The 20,833-nt window shown below is 39.3% G+C and overlaps 1 protein-coding gene across 4 annotated transcripts in view; it reads left to right on the forward strand.

Annotated features, from left to right (window-relative positions):
- fhit (fragile histidine triad diadenosine triphosphatase) overlaps positions 1–20,833 on the forward strand; it is a 343,560-nt gene that overhangs the window by 276,399 nt on the left and 46,328 nt on the right. The window lies entirely within an intron of this gene.

Here is a 20,833-nt window from a genome sequence, read left to right on the forward strand (position 1 = left end):
TGATATGTTAGGTTAGTCCCATGCGAACACAATAAAGCAGAGAATTACAGTTATTACAGAAACGTTTTTACAGCCCAATGTGCAGAGTGCTGTAGTAGACTATAGAAATTCTTGTTTGTTTAATAGCATGTGAGATGTAGGCCTGTGTACTGGATTAACAAAATTTTCCAGATTATTCCTCAGTCCTGTGGAGCTTCTCTCAAGAAGAATAAAATATATGTATTAAAACGTCTGTGCAATCTCTGTCCTTGATAAATTAATAATCTCACAAACAATCAATACTTTCCTGTTTGGAGGCAGCTCCTGCTTGGCTTTTAATATATAATAATTTGTTTCCTCATTCTAAAAAACTATTGTTCCTTTATCTAGTTTTTAATGAAGCCCTTTTTGGTCAGACATGTAACTATTTAAGGCAGCATCACAGCATGAGTTTTACATGTATTCTTCTGTAAGAGGAAACTATACATTTAAACAAATCTTAAGTATGTATTCTTCTCTGCAGCTTTTAAGACAAGGCAAGCAATTAAGCACTACAGCTAGCCTGCCATGGTGTACTTGGTTTTGTTAAGTTTTTAAATGTGTTTGCCATAATCCACTTGACAACACTCACCAATGATAAAATTGCTAATTATACTACTGATTGTGGGATTCATTGAGCTTATTTAGCTGAGCATATGGAAAGACTATGAACTTGCTGAACTTTATTGGTATATCTCTCTTTCACTCCCAATCTATCTCTCTCTGTGGTGTACACACCCAAATGCTTACAGCTTGAACACAGTTTTTGTTGTTAGCTAAGTGTGAACAAGGTTCATGAGATGTCATGAAGTGTTGATTTGTATCTCATTTGGAATGCAAATATATGTATGAAGTATGGTTTACAGAGTTGTGATCAGCTTCACTTTCCAAACACATTCAATTCATTACCATATGCATTATTTTATAGTTCTCAAGTATTTATTTGCATAAGCTAATTCAAAAAGAGGATACACCGACAAATAGATATGACTATTAACTAATATGATTAGCTTTATGAGTGAAAAATAAAAAAATGTACCAAACAAAGCACAGTTCTTGAGGCCTAATTTCCTCTTAAAAATTCCAACATGATTGATACTGACACAAGATAGAACAGTGGACCCAAATGTGGACACGAATGCAGGATAGATTCAATGTAATATGTTTAATAACAGGTTCAGGGAAAAGCAGTCTCGTAATCGGTGAGTGTGCAACGGTCTGCAACAGAGCAGAATGGCAGAAGTACACTGGGGTAGACAGGCTCGTTGGTCGGTGGTCAGGTAAAGGTCAGTGACTAGAGCAGACTGGCAGAGGTACACTGGGGCAGACAGGAGCGTTGGTCGGGGAAACAAACAGGGCAGAGATAAAAAAAAAATGGGAAGACAGATAGACAAAGAGGGCAACAGGGAGAACACTGGAAATAAGGACCGCTGGAAACTGTACTGGACAAGATGATCTGGCAACTGCCAGAACAGAGAACAGGGGTTAAATACACAGAGGGCTAATGGGGAACCGGGAACATCTGGTGAGGGGTGGAGACATGACAACAGGTGAAACACATCAGGGCGTGACAGATCCATCACTTACACAGATAGGGTAAAGTAAACCACACTAGTGTTTCCCCTGGGAATGTTTTCAATAGTGTTGTCAAAGTCAACATGAGGAAAGGGACATGGTAGTGGCGATGGAGCGGCCCCCAGAAGTACACACCTCCGGAAAATATTAAGAGACCACTGCACCTTTTTCTTTCCTAAGAAGAGCGAATGTCTCTTACTGACTGAGTGCCTGACTGACTAACGCTTGTTAAATAGCGTAGTGGTTAGAGAAGTGGACTTGTAAACTATAGGTCCCAAGTTCGTATGATTTATTCCGTATTGGCGAAAACTTTGCTGGCTAAAACCGAAACCTGAAACTCTATACGGTTATATTGGGATTGTTTCTGGCATGGATTAGTTAATGTTCGGTCTCGCTAAAAATTGCAAAATTCTTATAATTATTCCTAGGAAGTTAGTAGATACTAGTAAGCCTATTACTGGCTAATAAGCTGTTAAAACGGCCAGTGGGAAAAGCAATACAGTTCATAGATGCTATTTGTAGTGTAGGTAAACTTAAGAAACGTTAGTCAGTTTTACACAATCCTCAATGGAGTCTAGCGACCGCTGAAACATGTAATGCTGTGGCATAGTGGTTAAAGACAGTGCCTCTCATGTGGAAGACCTACGTTCAAATCTATTGAAAGCAGCGACATTTATTAATTATTTCATGCTTCTCTCGTCTTTTTCACTTGATGACAAAGTTAGTTATCGTCGCCTTTATTGATAGTTGTATTAATGTAATTCACAAATTAATTTTTATTTTTGCCATGAAACAAAAAAATATGTTCTTATGCCATGAAATAAAATAGCTTTGGCAGACTCGCTAGCATTTGCTCAATTTATTAATTTAAATGACTATTCCAGTAAGTTAGTAGATACAGGTAAACCTTGTTACTGGCTAATACGCTGTTCAAACGGCCTGTGGCAAACACAGTACATTAGTCAGTTTAACTGTATCAATGTCATTCACGAATGGCCAATTAACTATTAAAACTGCCAGTGGCAAAAGAGGATTTGTTTAGAAGAGAGACAAGAGCTATACTGACACCCAGCAAATGTACAGCTCTGTGGTGCAGTGGTTAATGACACAGCTGTTCACACAGGCGACCTGGGTTTGAATCTCAAGGTGACAACATTTTCTATAGTGGGCTGGCTGAACTAGGCTTGCCTGGTTTCTTCTTTTAAATGAAAGGATGTCACTGAAAATTGCCTTTATTTTACCTGTTTCAGGTGACAAGTAAAATTCTAATACATTTTAGATTACACTTTTTCTTATCAATTAGTCAATATAAGTTGAGCAAACAATTTAATTCCTGGTTTTATTATAGCCCTGTCAAACATGGGTAATGTCCTTTCATAGAATAGATTTAATGGATTTAATTAGAATTATGCTATATTAACTGACAGGTTGTAGTAACATACTATGACATGAATAGCTATAATATCTATCCAGCACTTGTACAAGCTATCGGGTGTCAGCAACTCAACTGGGAAGAGAAATATACCCATTTTTGTCATATTATATATGATGCTATAACATTGTCAGTAGAAATGTACATTCCATCAATATCCAAATAGTATTTATTATTACCAAAAAGTATTCGGTTACCAGAAATACATGTTTTTTGTGTGTGTTATTTTACTACCGAAAGAACATGGGCACTATTACATAACGTGTGGAGGAGTGGTTATCCTTCTAATCTAACTCCAGCAGAATGGCTGTGTGTGTGAGTCCAAGCACACGTATGGAGGAAGCAGTTTTGTACAGTCACAAAACTTGGCTAAAGAACTAGAGTAGAAGCCAAAATGTATCAACACGCATGACACTGAGTTTATTGGATGGAGGAGTCTAGAGAAGCTGGTTAGCTAAGCTAGACAGCTATTTGCATAATGCACCGTTTTCTGATCTCCCAACAGAATACAGACTTAATATTGGTTATTCGAATATTTGACTATCCGTGCCAATCTCCAATTTTTAGGTGCCTTGAAATGTAACTGAAGTGAAACAAATTACATAATTAACCAGAATGACCTGCCTCCTGCCAATCAGTCCAGCTGTGTATTTTGGTACATTCACACATTTTGAGAAACTGAGAGAATGTAGTGAGCTACATGGGAGAAACTTTGTATCCCAACCGATGACCTGGTTGTTCATTTGCTGATTCTTCCTAATGGCCTTGTTGATTATGTGATCATGTAGTGTATATGAGAAATGTCTGTTGAAGAAGAGTGGAAGTGTATTCAATGAAGAGACGCGTCTGGCCACACCAACCTAGTCATGTTAATCAAGTGTCCTGCATTATATTTGCTTCTCTAAAGATCTGTAACACCAGGTGTGGGCCATCAGCCCCCACTCTCCTGAGCTCACCTAGGGAGGTGTGAAACTGAGTAAACGGGAATGTTACTAAATGTATGATATTGTGGACATTTATCTGCAGTGTTTGGATTTCCCTTGTTCCCCATAAAGGGATTAACAGTCAATGTGTTTTATTTTACTGTACAGGCACTTTACAAGAACAGTGTAGAATGTTTGTCCGTTGTTGCATGACTGGCAACAACCGGCAGCGAAGCTCCATCCATTCAGTTATTTTGCATTGGTTAAATGGGACAGTTCCTGTCCTTTGTGTTCATTGTGTTTGCCAAGGTAAAGTAATGCTAATGATTATGAAGGGACGTAATGTAATTCTAATGATTATGAAGGGACGCAAAGTAATGCTAATGATTATGAAGGGACGTAAAGTAATGCTAATGATTATGTTCTAGATGTCTGCAGTTATGATAAATAGCCATATCTCACAGTGTTCAGTTTGAATTTGTGTTTGTTCTCATTAAAGAGACATCCCAACATGTTGTGTCGTTAAACGAGTTAGGAGTCTATAGTTAACACTAGTGCTATGGGGTGTTTTAGTCACTTACGGTATAATTAGTAGATTTGGATATGATTTGTGAGGACGTTGAATATTGGTGGTATGTAACTATTTTTGGTAATGTATCTTTATTACTTGAAAGGGATAGTTTGTTTTAATGTGAAATATAGATTACGACGGCATTCGTTGTTCATCTTCATACTCGAGTTGGTAGGGCTGCAGATAATTAAATTTAAATAGGTAAGTCTAAGCGACCAGACTTGGCATCCCTGAATCCTCGATTTCGAAACAGTCTGTTTAGGCCCAGGGACACATGCCATTGACTTGTTATCCCTGAGTCCTGGGTTTTGAAACATTTGTGTAGCCCCAGGAACACATTCCATTTTAATATACGGTTCGTAGTAAACGACCTACACGTTATGGGCGCTTATGATGACTATGTAAGTACACACACACATACATAAATTCAAGTGACCAGACTGAGTTCATCCCTGAGTTCCAGATTGCTTCATGATCAATTGACTTCTGTACTTGATTGAAGAGAAGCATTGGGGATTTGCATAGGCAGTGAAACACATGACCTTTGAATGTTTGGCTCGTGGCGACAGAGTAGCTACCTTTACTAAGAACTACCGGCATATTACGATAACGTACATTTACAAAGAATATGGATTCAGGTTATTTATATATATATATATATTTTTAATATTTATATGTGATATACACTCACCTATTGGGTGCTCTATTGGGTTGAGATCTGGTGACTGTGGGGGCCATTTCAGTACAGTGAACTCATTGCCATGTTCAAGAAACCAATTTGAAATGATTCGAGCTTTGTGACATGGTGCATTATCCTGCTGGAAGTAGCCATCAGAGGATGGGTACATGGTGGTCATAAAGGGATGGACATGGTCAGAAACAATGCTCAGGTAGGCTGTGGCATTTAACCGATGCCCAATTGGCACTAAGGGGCCTAAAGTGTGCCAAGAAAACATCCCCCACACCATTACACCACCAGCCTGCACAGTGGTAACAAGGCATGATGGATCCATGTTCTCATTCTGTTTATGCCAAATTCTGACTCTACCATCTGAATGTCTCAACAGAAATCGAGACTCATCCAAATCCAAGCTTGTGCAAATTGTAGCCTCTTTTTCCTATTTGTGGAGATGAGTGTTACCTGGTGGGGTCTTCTGCTGTTGTAGCCCATCCGCCTCAAGGTTGTGCATGTTGTGGCTTCACAAATGCTTTGCTGCATACCTCGTTGTAACGAGTGGTTATTTCAGTCAAAGTTGCTCTTCTATCAGCTTGAATAGGTCGGCCCATTCTCCTCTGACCTCTAGCATCAACATGCCGCATACTGGATGTTTTTCCCTTTTCACACCATTCTTTGTAAACCCTAGAAATGGTTGTGCGTGAAAATCCCAGTAACTGAGCAGATTGTGAAATACTGAGACCAGCCCGTCTGGCACCAACAACCATGCCACGCTCAAAATTGCTTAAATCACCTTTCTTTCCCATTCTGACATTCAGTTTGGACTTCAGGAGATTGTCTTGACCAGGACCACACCCCTAAATGCATTGAAGCAACTGCCATGTGATTGGTTGATTAGATAATTGCATTCATGAGAAATTGAACAGGTGTTCCTAATAATCCTTTAGGTGAGTGTGTATATGTCCCATCACAAAGTTTATATTCCCTTGCACTAATTTTCCTAGCTGTCCTCTCAGTAACCTGAGAGGACTAAGTGGTAAACTTTCAATTAACCTCTAATCACAACTACACCCAGGTCGTCTAAAGGGATATGGCAATATATTATACCAAAATGGACTACTATAATGATGCCCTCAACCGCACTGCCTATAATGGGACGTATATTGCCATCCAGAATTATTGCCACTGTTGGTGAAAATGAGAATTAAAGGCTTTGTAAAATAGTCATTGCTTTTCATTGGCATGAATGTTTACAGTAGGGAACATTCATTAAATAAAAAAATGCTATTCAGGAAATCTCTAAATAATTGTCTTTTAGGATTACTGGCACCCCTGCATTTAGTGCTTTGTGCATCTTCACATTGCTTAGATAGCAGAATTGAGTCTTCTCTTAAAATGTTTGATAGGAGACACAAACTTCTCAGGGAATTTGATAGCAAAGCTGCTCGACAACATTACATATCCACCATCGTACTTTACAGTGGGGATACTTCTGCATCACAAGCCAATACCACTTTTTCTGCCAAAAACCACTTCTAGTGTTTGTGGCTGTACTGTTTCATGTGGTCACAGAACCTGGTATTTTTCTCATTTATTTCCCTGTCTGTCACTTACACATGCACACTCTTGCACACTCAAACACAATCACTAATTCAGTATATACAAACTCACACACACTCAGTCCTACCCAAGGCTAAGCATCATGTCACTGAGATGGACATTAGTCAATCTTGCCAAAGAAAATAGGGAGGAAAGTCTATATTGTGGTTGGATTAGGAGAGCTAGCTTATCGAAACTGGCAGGCAACAACAAAGAATGAGGCGAGTGGATGATGCCAGCTAACCTTTAGCAGAAATAATTAATCATTTACTTCAGCTCTGTTGTCTATCTCTGTCTTCCGAGTGTCGAGCAGCCCAAGGAGAGCTAAATGACGTTTCCACAGAATAGAAGACACTCTGGGAAATAACCTGCTGGGGAAGTGTAATTTGATTCTGAAGAAAAAAATATTTTTTTTCCCCAAACAACAAAGTCATTTTCAGCCCTCCCTTGTGATTTGATTGTACATTTTATCATCTTCACTTAGTTGGTTGGTTCTTGCATTTTCACAATGGAAAAAATGTGAACTTGAAAAGAGCACAAGATCATGTTGTGTCCGGTGGGGGCTGTCAACAGTAGTGTAGTAGCATGGGCAAGACACAAAGAACTGGTTCTGCTTTTTAAATCTCTCTCTCCCTCTATCAATCTTTCCCCCTCTCCCTGCTCTTGCTGGATCTCTCTCCCTCTGTCTCTCTCTTGCTGTTGAGCTGAAACATTATGACCACTCACAGGTGAAGTGAATAACATTGATCATCTCCTAACAACTGCACATGTAAAGGTCTAAGTAGATTAGATGGTAAGTAAACAATCAGTTTTCGTAGTCAACGTGTTGGATGCAGGAGAAATGGGCTGGAGTAAACTGTTGACAAGGGCCAAATTGTTACAGCCAGACCAGTGAAATGGCAAGTCTTGCGGGGTGCTCCCGGTCAGCAGTACCTATCGACAGTGATCCAAGGAGGGACAAACCACAAAGCGCCCAAGGCTCATTGATGCGTGAGGGCAACAAAGGCTGTCCTGCCTGGTCCGAACCGACAGAAGGTCTCCTGTGGCACAAGTCATCATTGTAAATATGGTTACAGGAGGAAAAAGAAGTGTGCATCGCACCCTGCTACGTATGGGTTGGCGTGGCCGCAGACCATTCAGAGTGCCCGTGTGACCACTGTCGAAAGTGCCTTCAATGGGCACACCAGCGTCAGAACTGGACCTTGGAGCAGTGGAACAAGTTTGCCTGGTCCAATGACTTCCATTTTCTTCTGCATCACATCACATGGCCCTGTATGTGTGCGCCATTTACCTGGGGAAGTGACACCAGGATGCACTGTGGGAAGACGACAAGCTGGTGGAGGAAGTGTTATGCTCTGGGCAATGCTCAGTCGAAAACTCCAATAATGTGCCCAATAATGTTTATGCAGAAAAATGTGTTAGCTCTTTATGTTTGTGGGTGTCATTGAAATGTTTACTAATAAACAAATTAACTAGTTAATGCGGCAATTATTTTGATTGAACTAAAATGTGACTAAAACATAAGGGCAATTGGTTAACTACAATGGCTCACTGTTTTTTGTCATTTTGACAATAACTCAACTTAATCCTCATTCCAATGTGACAACATTTTTTAGATAATTTAGTCAAAATTACTAAGACTAGACTAAATCAGGAAATGCTGACTAAATTAACACTCTTTGTGATATATATACATATATATTCAACCTTGTTTCCCAAAAAGTTATGACCACTCACAGGTGAATGCTTACCATTGATTGTTTACTTACCATCTAGTCATTTGATGCAGCAATGTCATTCTGTGTTGAAATAGCCCTTACACTGCCTGCAGGTGTCTTTTGGATCATTGTCCTGTTGAAAAGCAAATGATAGTCCCACTCAGCCAAATGAAATGGGATGCTGTATCACTGCAGAATGCTGACCTTGAAGTAAGTGATACTAGAGTGATATTGATTGACACCTTTCTTGACTGCTCAAATATCACTCCACAGCTCCACTCACAAACTGAGAATAATGTATACTTTCGACTAGGCCAGTCAAATATTTGTTATAAACAAACTAATATTATCATTATATCATTACAAACAAACCATATACAGATTACTACAGGATGTTTTACTCTGTTTATTCCTCTATTGAAAAATAAATACATAGATTTTTAGGGGAGTGGGAAATTAATGTCGGATGCCTGGGGCTGAGTGATGAGTGGAATGAGTGAAACTCCATTCACATACTTTGTATACAACAGTATTTAATTGATGTAGATTATTACATTTGTGTCATTTATGTGCCTTTTTTACTGATGGCTTAGGACTCACTCCATTGTAGCGTAAACAGTTTGAGTTTGATGTAACTATTTATAGAAGTAACCATTTAAAGAACATATGCCCTTCTCCATCATAGCATTATAGTTTCGAGTGAGAAGAACTGTGGACCTCTTAAAATCCAAATTTGAACAGCAGGTTCAATGTCTCAGTTGGCTACTAACAGCCAAATAAGCCAATTCAGTGCTGAGCATTCTGCAAAATATGAGTGCAGAATTATCAGATCACAAATAATGACATTGAATTATAATTTATTTATCCTAACACAATATTCACATATGCGCAAAGATACGTTTTATCCAAAGACTCTGCCGAATCGTAGTATAGATGCCCATTGATGACATGCTGGTGTGAATGACCAGAGCACCAATGTTTTATTGAACTTGTTGCAAAAATGTTGTTGCCTTCCATTGGATACCAAATTTGGCACCAAATTTAAAACACAGATTTTGTTTAGAGTTTCTGCTAAGTTAATGCAACCTCTGCTCTCGAATATATTTTATATCAAAGGGAAAACAGTGTTGGACCACTTCTGAAACCTTGTATTTCCAAAATGGTTTGAATTGGCCGAGCTCATAGTGCTAAGATTAAATTGAATGTTCCACTAGAAGAAACCTCAGCACACATGCTAGTTTTCTTGCTTGCATAGAAGAACAAAGATGGCTGTGGTGTTCAAGGAGCTAACAAAATATTTTTGATCTTATTATTGAAAGGTCCATATTAGGAGGGAAATATAAAAGTATTATTGGTAAATTTCCCAAAACCTGGACGTTAGTAGAATTTTTTTGGCCTTAATCCCAAAATATGTCTGGCTCAAAGCCAGCACTGCACATCACACAGAGTATACAGTATCTATTCTCAAGGCAACAGCATCATGCTACGTGGCTGCTTCTCTTCAACAGGGACAGGTGCTTTGGTCAGGATGGAGGTGAATAGCTCCAAAATGAATAGCTAGATATTTTGGCACCAACCCTGCTGTCATCTACCCTTAAGGTGTCATTCATTCTAGTTACATTAGGGGACACCTGAAAACATCTCATTACGAATTATATTTAAGGTTAGGGTTAAAGTTCGGTTTAACAGTAGAGGTTAGGATTAAGGTTCAGGTTTCAAAATAATTCACCTGTAAAACTAGGGTTACAAAGATAAAGCATCTCTCATCAATTGATATGAACATGCAAGCATCAGTGAATATGGGTTGTCTTTCCATCCACCCACATGCCTGACCCCACTGTCTTAGCAAACATCCACTATAACTGTGAATACTCTGCCCTTCATGTTTGGGTTGCAATGGTAACAGTCACATGTTGATACTGAATGTAATCGCACCTCACAGATTAGATTATATGAGCGTATATGTAGATTATATGATTAGATGTATGAGCGTAACTCCTACAATATCTGGTTAGATCCCCTTGTCATTTCACTGAGCTTGAACACCATTGCAGAGAAGTGGGATAACATTCCAGATGGTCTAGGTTTATAGAGATCAAAGGGACTTAATGCTGTAATCCAAAGCAAAAGGTGCTTCCACAAACTTTCTGTTGGGTGTGCAAACTAATGCAACCAAGGTATTGACATTAATTCATTATTATAATTAGTATTATCATTATTAAAAATCTAAGGTATAGAAGATCAGACATGATTTGTCTTGATTTGAGACTTTATAGTTTTGTCTACAAAAAGTGAATTTCAATAAGGGTGTGTAGACTTTTGATATTCACTATATGAACTTGCTGAACCTTTTCTCCTGTCTGCAGGTTTTGATTACGTTCCATTTCACAAATTTGTTGGAAAGGTAAGCAAGTTGTTTTGGATCCAGTTTCAACTCCAGAGAGAAAAAGATAGAAATCGGTTATAGTGACATTCCCACTGAGCTTTTTTGGAGCCCAGCTCCAATCCGAGTCCAACACCTGCATTGAAATGGCTTCCATGCCAGCATGGTGCTATTCAGCATCTGCCTGCCAATCCTGGCCCACATCCCAGTCCTTGTGTTGGTGATGTTATTTTGGGCATCGGACAGAGCCAATTAGCTTGGACCATTCCCTGGAACTGGTGCCGTGCCACATCAAGTCCAAGGCCGGCCTCTGTACCTGGGGTTCTGGTTTTAAAATCAAGGCCACATGCCGTGGTGCCTTTTTGTGTCTATTCGCTCCCAGAGCTTTATAGTCCTTATTGTACAAAGCATCACTCCTCCTGTTCATTGTTTTCCCATAAATCTGTTATGATTAATCCTCAACACCTGTTTAATCTGCCGTGGCTCAGTGAACAGAGGGCATGAAAGGGAGACCAAGAATTGTTTATGCAGACTTTATCCTGGCATATTTCTTTCTTGAGAACAAAAAGATAATTGTTGTTTTCACACAACACAACTGTAGTTTTTGGTTGTGTCCAACATTTATTATGGAGATGCTACCTCTCTTACGTTAGTTATAGATGCCATAACATTAGCTAAACTGCTTTTATAATCTTGGCACAAACACATGCAAATGAGCAAATGTGTTTTATGTTACTTAACCATTAAAAGTATTGTACCAGTTGATTAGATTTTGTTTTTATTATAGAGACAGCAGAAAATAACAGTAGGTCAGGTTTTTAAAAGAAAAATATAAACCAAGGAGGAACAGATATTCACAAGGAATATCCCGTTTACTCTTCCACCTGACATGCATTCAGAGGGCCCAAGTGTTGGTTTCTTAGGGAGCGGAAGTTCAAGGTGACGCAGCCAGTGGTCAGGGATGAGCAAATGACAGAACTGAGGAATGGGGAAAGTCTCCAGAGATCGGGGATGAGCAAATGACAGAACTGAGGAATGGGGAAGGTCTCCAGAGAACGGGGATGAGCAAATGACAGAACTGAGGAATGGGGAAGGTCTCCAGTGATCAGGGATGAGCAAATGACAGAACTGAGGAATGGGGAAGGTCTCCAGAGATCGGGGATGAGCAAATGACAGAACTGAAGAATGGGGAAAGTCTCCAGAGAACAGGGATGAGCAAATTACAGAACTGAAGAATGGGGAAGGTCTCCAGTGATCAGGGATGAGCAAATGACAGAACTGAGGAATGGGGAAGGTCTCCAGAGATCGGTATGGGGTCAAGGGTGTGGATAGGAAAAGGTAAATGCATAGATTGGTTGACACCCAAAAGATGCAAATGAAATTAGATATACATTTGCTTGGGGTTACATTGCAAAGCACCCATAAAACAAAGAAAGTCTAGTACCCTCAACCTCAACTCTGGACCTCAAAGCCAGTTCTAATAGATGTTTTCCAATTCAACCCTCTAATCAGATCACCTTGACAGTTGAGTTGAATACCCCTGGTCTGGAATTTTAAATGCAGAGTTGGTTGGTATCTGAAATAGTCATTTCTGGGTTTTTCTCAGCAAATTGGTAAATTTTATGTACACATGTACATGCCCGGTGGTATGGATCATACAGTGACTTATCCTGGCTAACAGAGGAAATTATCATCACACTGGATGCAATTCTCCTACCCTATTCTCTGCCAGATGGCACCGGAGCAGCACCGTCATCAAGCAAAAACTTGCCAATGCCAATGCTGCAGTAAAAAAGTATGATATAACATGATAGGAGAGGCAGTACACCCTGCACAATGACCTACTGATTTGTGTTTTTGTGTTTTATAATCCCAAATGAATGGGTAAATAATTCAATTCAGTTACTAAAGCAATTCATAGAATTAATTCTTACCAGAAGAGATTTTAGGAGTTCTCCAAAATGATATTTTTGCTTTGAGATTGTGGTGGGGGGAGTTTGTATATTAAACAGAGATCATTGTTTTACAGATTCATTTAATTAATGAAAATGGGCAAAAAAGGTATCTGCCAATGCATCAAAGATTGATTTGAATCCCTCGTACTGTAGATGTGCAATGGTTTTCAATATTCACATTATTAACAGATTCTCTTGTAAAAGGGTTCTTTGACTGATCAATGATCTTAATGCTATCAGACTGTAGGAAACGAGGCACAGCCTGGGTTTCCTGGCCCTGTGTGACTGACAGGTTAGATTGACCCCAGACAGACAGTGTGATGGATGGACAGGGAAGGTAAATCACACAGGGTTTTTGTGGATCCTGCTTTTCCTATCCCTGTCTCTCAGGTATCTAAAAGGTGACAGCTCTATAGGTGACACGAAATCCCACTACCAATTATGTCCTTGTGTTAATTAGTTTATATCAGATCTCTGTGTGGTTATCACAAAATGAAAAATTAAGCCCCTAAGAAAATATAATTGAAAGACTGTTTTAACAGGATGTGTTTTCTGTTAGGAATTACTTCAATACACCTTCAGAGTTTTCTATCTGTGTTTTTGAGGGACACTCAAGGCCATGACATTGAGCAAAGTAGGGGAGGAGTGAACTGTGATTATCATGTGTTGATGAAATGTGCTCTAGGATAGCATTTATTTCTCATACAAGGTGTTTTGAGCTACACCACAGCAATCAAGTACAGTAGATGATTCAATAGAGAAGTGTTTTTGATACGTCCTGTTGTCTGTTATTACATTAAGAATAATTGTAGAAAACAAAACTATAGTAATTTAATCAGATGCTTGATTTAGTCCTACATGTGGATGCAAGTCAATCTGACCAATATTCCCTTTCTCTCTGAAAAAAATGAAAATCCCAAAGTATTATAAGCCTTCATGTGCATCGATTTTCTTTCCAATAGTATACTAATAATATTCAAACACTTCCTTTGTTTTTAATGCGGAAGTAAACCAGCAAAACAGAACAAAAATGTCACAAAATGCTTCCATAATTTGTTAGGATGTTATGTCATGGTCCTCAAAGGTTTGGATTTCATATCAAACAATTACAAAGAGATTATATTATGAATTGTCATCTTTTATTTTAGGGTATTTGTGCTAACTCAGTCACACCCAAGAAAAGGAACTGAAATGACAATGACTGGTGCATTTTCTGTTTGTTTTATCGTTTCTTTTGGCATTTGGATGTATTCATGATGATAATGAATCTACATTTTGTCTTATCTGCAAAGTGTGTGCCTTTGTGGATGCCTACTAAAGCCATGTGAGATTACATATAAAAAGTTGTCACAACATGAAAGTGATTTAATTCTTGTTGAGGTGCCATGATAAGGTGTGACTCTGTTCACCAATAAAACGCAACTTGAAATGCTCCTCAGCTTCCAGAATCCAAAGAAGTGGTTTCATAATTAATTGGCTTGACATTAACTTTTGTGTAGTAGGATGTATTATTTTTTTTTGTATATGTCATGTCTTGAAATAAGACAAACAAATGAGTGTATCATATTGTACAGTTAGGCTTGCCTCTCCAGTGTTTTGTGTGTCAATACGCATTCTCAAAATGAACAAGGTGCATAAAAGGATTCCCTCATGCTTGAGGTTTGGTGTCAAATCAGTTTCTAAACAAGCGCAAACATACTTTTTAAAAGAAAAAATGTAGCCACACTAACAGAAAACCAAGAAGAGAGAGGAGAAACTCAAACCGCGCAGAGGATCAGTCGAGAGGAAGGGAGAATCAGTTGTGTCGTAGTATAAAAACAACTGTTTAATTAATTTAATTTGCATTTTATTGCATGACATAAGTATTTGTTCACCTACCAACCAGTAATAATTCCGGCTCTCACAGACCTGTTAGTTTTTCTATAAGAAGCCCTCCTTTTCTCCACTCATTACCTGTATTAACTGCACCTGTTTGAACTCGCTACCTGTATAAAAGACACCTGTCCACACAATCAAACAGACTCCAACCTCTCCACAATGGCCAAGACCAGAGAGCTGTCTGGGGTAGAATTGTAGATCTGCACAAGGCTGGGATGGGCTACAGGACAGTAGGCAAGCAGCTTGGTGAGAAGGCAACAACCGTTGGCGCCATTATTAGAAAATGGAAGAATGCCCCTTGTGGGGCATTAATGATCATGAGGAAGGTGAGGGATCAGCCCAGAACTACATGGCAGGACCTGTTCAATGCCATGAAGAGAGCTGGGACCACAGTCTCAAAGAAAACCATTAGTAACACACTACGCCGTCATGGATTAAAATCCTGCAGCGCACGCAAGGTCCCCCTGCTCAAGCCAGCGCATGTCCAGGCTCGTCTGAAGTTTGCCAATGACCATCTGGATGATCCAGAGGAGGAATGGGAGAAGGTCATGTGGTCTGATGAGACAGAAATACTTGCTGTGTTTGGAGGAAGAAGAAGGATGAGTACAACCCCAAGAACACCATCCCAACCGTGAAGCATGGAGGTGGAAACATCATTCTTTGGGGATGCTTTTCTGCAAAGGGGACAGGACGAATGCACCGTATTGAGGGGAGGATGGATGGGGCCATGTATCGCGAGAACCTTCCCTCAGTAAGAGCATATTAAAGATGGGTCGTGGCTGGGTCTTCCAGCAACGACCCGAAACACACAGCCAGGGAAACTAAGGAGTGGCTCCTTAAGAAGCATCTCAAGGTCCTGGAGTGGCCTAGCCAGTCTCCAGACCTGAACCCAATAGAAAATCTTTGGAGGGAGCTACAAGTCCGTTTTGCCCAGCGACAGCCCTGAAACCTGAAGGATCTGGAGAAGGTCTGTATGGAGTGGAGTGGGCAAAATCCCTGCTGCAGTGTGCAAATCTGGTCAAGAACTACAGGAAACATATGATATCTGTAATTGCAAACAAAGGCTTCTGTACCAAATATTAAGTTCTGCTTTTCTGATGTATCAAATACTTGCAATAAAATTCTAATTAATTACTTTTTCTGGGTTTGTATTTTAGGTTCCGTCACTCACAGTTGAAGAGTACCCATGATAAAAATGACAGACCTCTACATGCTTTGTAATTGGGAAAACCTGCAAAATCATCAGTGTATCAAATACTTGTTCTCCCCACTGTATGTTTCACCACATTTACATACTCATCAAACCATTCAGTGACCGCTTGTGCCCTGTGAAAGGGGGCATTGTCATCGTGGAAAGACCCAATAATGGGTGTTTCAAAGTCACTTATATCCTTTCCTCTTGCCATCTTGATCCAAAATCATGACCTGGACCTGCTCAGCAATTTTGTACATGCCACAGAGCATGTTTGGAAGTTAACTGTTAATTGTATCATGCAGTACAACTGTATGAAAGCCTCTGCATTGGTTATGTTCCTCCACTCATTTATTCAGGGTTTTCCTTGTCACCTGTCTTGGAATTTGCAGTGCTAGTTCCCAACAGTCTCACAAAATGATTTGCTTTCACATTCTAAGAGAAACCACACAAATACTGACTTGTTTTAATAACACAGTTGTTGTTTTTATTATTATCTTAATATGTCTTTGTTCACAAAAACCTTTTTCTCAGAACGAATACGACTCTGATCAGATCAATGGCCTTAATGCATGTTCCCCATGTGACTTTTCTTAGAATTCTAGTTTTGCTAAGTCTGCTCGGTCACTTAAAGTACACACCAGATCAATAGCAATACAGAGCATTAAGTGGAGTTGAGAGGAAAGGGAAAGCGTTGTAAATACTCACGGAAGGAGAGAGTAATTTTAGTCTATGCTGGTGTGTGATTTATAGTACAAAATCAATGGTGCTTATTAACTACACATTCCCCTCTTAATGTACTCATCGATGTTCTGACATTTCTTATATGAAACACCTTTTTGTACTGTATGTCCATCGGGAAGTGGCCCTTATTTTGTAAGGGCTATGTTATAGCAATCCCAACATTCCATATATATGCCTTTGGACAATTGGGCCTCACTGCGCTTTCTTGTTAGGCAGGTTTATTATTTAGCATCGTTAGTGCAAGCACCCTCACACCAAAGCTGTTTAACTTTATATGCAAATGAAAACATTGCATTGATTTAAGTGTTTGCATCGAAGTTAAAGGAGTTGACAAGAAATGTGCCCCATGTTTTTAAAACATTCAACTTATTACAGGCTAATCACTGACTATAACAGGTTGGAGTCAGAAAGTGTCCCTTTAATTGCATATTACCTTTGTGTAACTAAGATATACATACGTCCAGAGCACGGAGGCACAACATGATTTAGATACGCTCTCATTCATAATGTCCCCATTAAGCAAAAGGCCATGTTGAGCTGTATCATCTGCAAATCTGGATAAGCAGAAAACTTTGTCTTTGTCTTTCATTAGTATAGATAGAGAACAATAAAGGTGATGAAACAAATCCTTGAGCACACTCAATTGTGGAGAATCTTTGTCACTGTCTGTCAATAAGCCCTTGTAGGAGAATGTCTTTGCATGGTGTTTAAAGCAGAGCTAAAATATTTGAATAGAACACTGGCATAAGCCTTTGGATGTTGGAGATGTATGAGTGTTACATAATGTTGGAGTTTGGTCCTCCTGGGTTATTCAAAGGTGATTGGTTTGGACACTGTACATTTGCTCTGGATGGATGAGAGTACCACTGGTCTAAAATCATTCAGGAGTGTACTGTACCTCCAGGCCTCTTTGCTATAATATTAGAACATTTACATGCGTTTGGTACAACACAAAAGAAAATGTGGAAGATACAGAGCTTAAGAACATACCATTAGATGTGTTTTTTGGTTTTACTCAGCTGAGGTTAACTGCTACCACATCTTCAGTTAGCACTTTGAAATAATGCACATGGATGCTGTCACATTTATTAAAGTGACATTTCACCATAGCGCAACTACTTGTACTTAGGTTTTTTTGAGCGGTGTAATTACTAACCTTAGCCTTGATACATCTGCATAATAAAAATACAGTAACTCCTCAACACAATTTAAAGTTTTAATTTTGCAGTAGAAACAGTAGATTCTCCTTAAAAGACCACGTTCTAGAACTCAGCTAATGAAGATAACGTCTCCCTAACGAAATAGTGATCAGAGAATATAATATACAGTTTTAGAAGACAAATAGTATTCTTAAAAAAATTTAAATATTTGAAACACTGATGTCGATGTGGTATTCTGTGCCTAGCTTTTGTAATTGCACGCAAAACATAAAAGTGTTATTTTGTGTTTCCTTTGCTTGGTGCCAGTAATTTAAAGTAATACACTTTTACTGAAATATACGGCACACTTTCTATATACAAATATAACATGGGAACAAGGACGAATTTATGAGCCTGGCCTGAAATGATATACAGTGAACTCCAATTTGGACAGTGACATTTATTTTCTTTTGGCTCTTTTCCCCAGTGGTTTGAATTTAAAGTTATTCATTGACAATGGGGTGAAAAGGTAGACTGTCAGTTTTAATTTGAGTGTATTTTCATCCATATCAGGTGAACAATTCAGAAATGTCAACACGTTTTGTATACAGACCCCCGTTTAAGGGCGCCAAAAGTTTCTCATTAGCCAAGTGTGTTTGTTTGTATCGTTAGTGCACGCACAGCCGCTGGAAGCTATATTGAGTAGCGGGTGCTGATGGCTGAATGGGGGGCTGCACAGCTGTCTCTGTGGCGCAACGCACCTGTTTCAGTAGCGCAGCGCACCTGTTTTGGCACCATGACTCGTGGAGGCAGCACATCGGTAGAACAAGTCAGGGATAATGCAGATAAAACTTTGGTTTTATCATCTCACCAGGGGGCTGTGGCTAAAACAGGGAGCTGCTACACCCCCACCACGCCTACCTGCGGCAGGAGAGCTGCCTGTCTGGTCTTTATTTCAGGCTTTTCATTTGCATTCATATGTTGCTTGATTAATTTGCATAAATTGATAAATGAAGCGATCAAAACAATCAAAATACTAGATATGCCAAAACAAAAATGACAACAACAAAATCAAGAAATAGTCAGCATTAGGATCAGGATAATGACAGCCACTATCATCCAAAGAATATGTGAATAAAGCTGACAATGAAATAAAGATGGCTGCTTCATAGGTCTGCTATTATCTTACAGTTCCCTGCGTTGCATTTATATTCACTTGTCACCCCCACCAACCTGTTTCCTGACTTCAATGCCAGTTTTGGCCTCACCAACAAGAGTTAGATAACCACTTGTCTGTAACAAGTGTACCTCTATTAAGACAACAGGAATGGAGGAGACACAGTAAATAAGATGGAAAAGTACTAGATACAAAAGAAATTACTAAATACAAAGTCAGTTTCCCACAGTGCCATAGACATTTTCAAACCCCTGACTAATTTTGTCATTACTGAATTACAAATGATACTGTAATGGGGAGATGCACAAGGAGCCGACACAGAGGGTGTCAGGTCCCAGTTGGGCATTGTATTAACAAAAAGAGAAGTAGGGAAGGGAGGGAGAAATCAAAAGCAACAGTCAAGCCCCTTTGGCCAGCGGAGTCAACTCTTGGACAGCCTTCGGCGGCTGCTCCGGCACCACTTCCTCCTGGGCATCTTCCTCTTTCCCCGGTCTTCATATAAGTTATATTTAATATTTTATTCAAAAACACAAACTGAAAATCTAGTTGTCTACAGTGACATTGGTTTTATGTTCGTAATTTAAGAAAAATATAATTTATATAAAAAAACTGAAAAATATGTTCCTTAAGTATTGAACCCCTGGACTTTAGAAGCTCCCAATTAACACAAATAAAATTGCACTAACGAGGACCCCATTTCTTACCATTGGCCTCCACCTGTGAACAATTACATTTCAAATTTTCTGGATGAAAACCCCATAAGTTGATATGACTGTGTTATTGGTCAGGCTGCAAATATGAAGGAAAGTAAATCCATTCTATAGGGTATAAAGGGCATTCTACAGCTAAAGATAAAGTAATACAAATACATTTTAAGGAAACAGGTGAAAAATAGTGTCCAAGTGTTTCGCTAACCCTCTTAGTACAGATCAATAATCATGAACTGGAAGCTGCATGACACCACCTAGACAGTCAAAAAAAAAAGTCTGTCTCTCAAAAGTCAGCACTCAAACACAAGTGAGGGAAGCTACAGAGAGGCCAACAATTGCTTTGAAGGAGCTATGCGGTTCAGTGGAGTAATGCTGCACCGATCAATCATATCAAGAGCTGTGCATAAAATTGGCATGTATTGGATGGTGGCAAGTAAAAGCCATTACTCACAAAATACCACCTAAAAGCATGTGACTGACACAGCTGTGCTGTGGGAAAAGGCTTTGCGGTCTGCTGAGACCATGGTAGAACTTTTTGGGGATGCTTCTCATCAGCAGGGGCTGGGTGGTGGAACTGGATTTTGACCCGTTTTTGATTAATTCCAAATAGTCAATGAATTAATGTAACAAATTATTTTTATGTAGAAAGAGAGGATTACAATTACAGTACAAATATCAAAGCTTAAAGTCCTCCGGAGATTTGAGGTGATTGCAAAAGCAGAGAAGCATGCAGAGTTCAGGAGGAAAATGCAAGAGAGCCTCTTCCACCCTCACTCTGGTTATATCCTAAACTCAATAGTGGGGGTTGGTTAGCTGACCTAACGAATACCAGTCCTGTAGAATAGACCCCTTCCACTCTGTTTCCTGGGGCTCTTCCTCTGACACTGGGTTGTTATCTCAAGCATCAAGCAAGCTAAGCAATTAAAAGCAACCTATTTGTCCCTGAATTCATGAATGAAGCAAAGTTCATGGAAATGTTACCGATGCAAAAGGTGGCTCTACCAAATATGAATGTGTTGTATTATGTATAATACTAAATATTAATATTTAACCAAGTAATCAGATTTTTTTGCCTATAAATATTTCCCAACATCATCCAATGTGACCATACAATCACTGATTTACTCCCCTTCTCCCTTTCTG

The sequence above is a fragment of the Esox lucius genome, chromosome 17 (assembly GCF_011004845.1).
Source record: "Esox lucius isolate fEsoLuc1 chromosome 17, fEsoLuc1.pri, whole genome shotgun sequence".
Classification (NCBI taxonomy): Eukaryota; Metazoa; Chordata; class Actinopteri; order Esociformes; family Esocidae; genus Esox; species Esox lucius.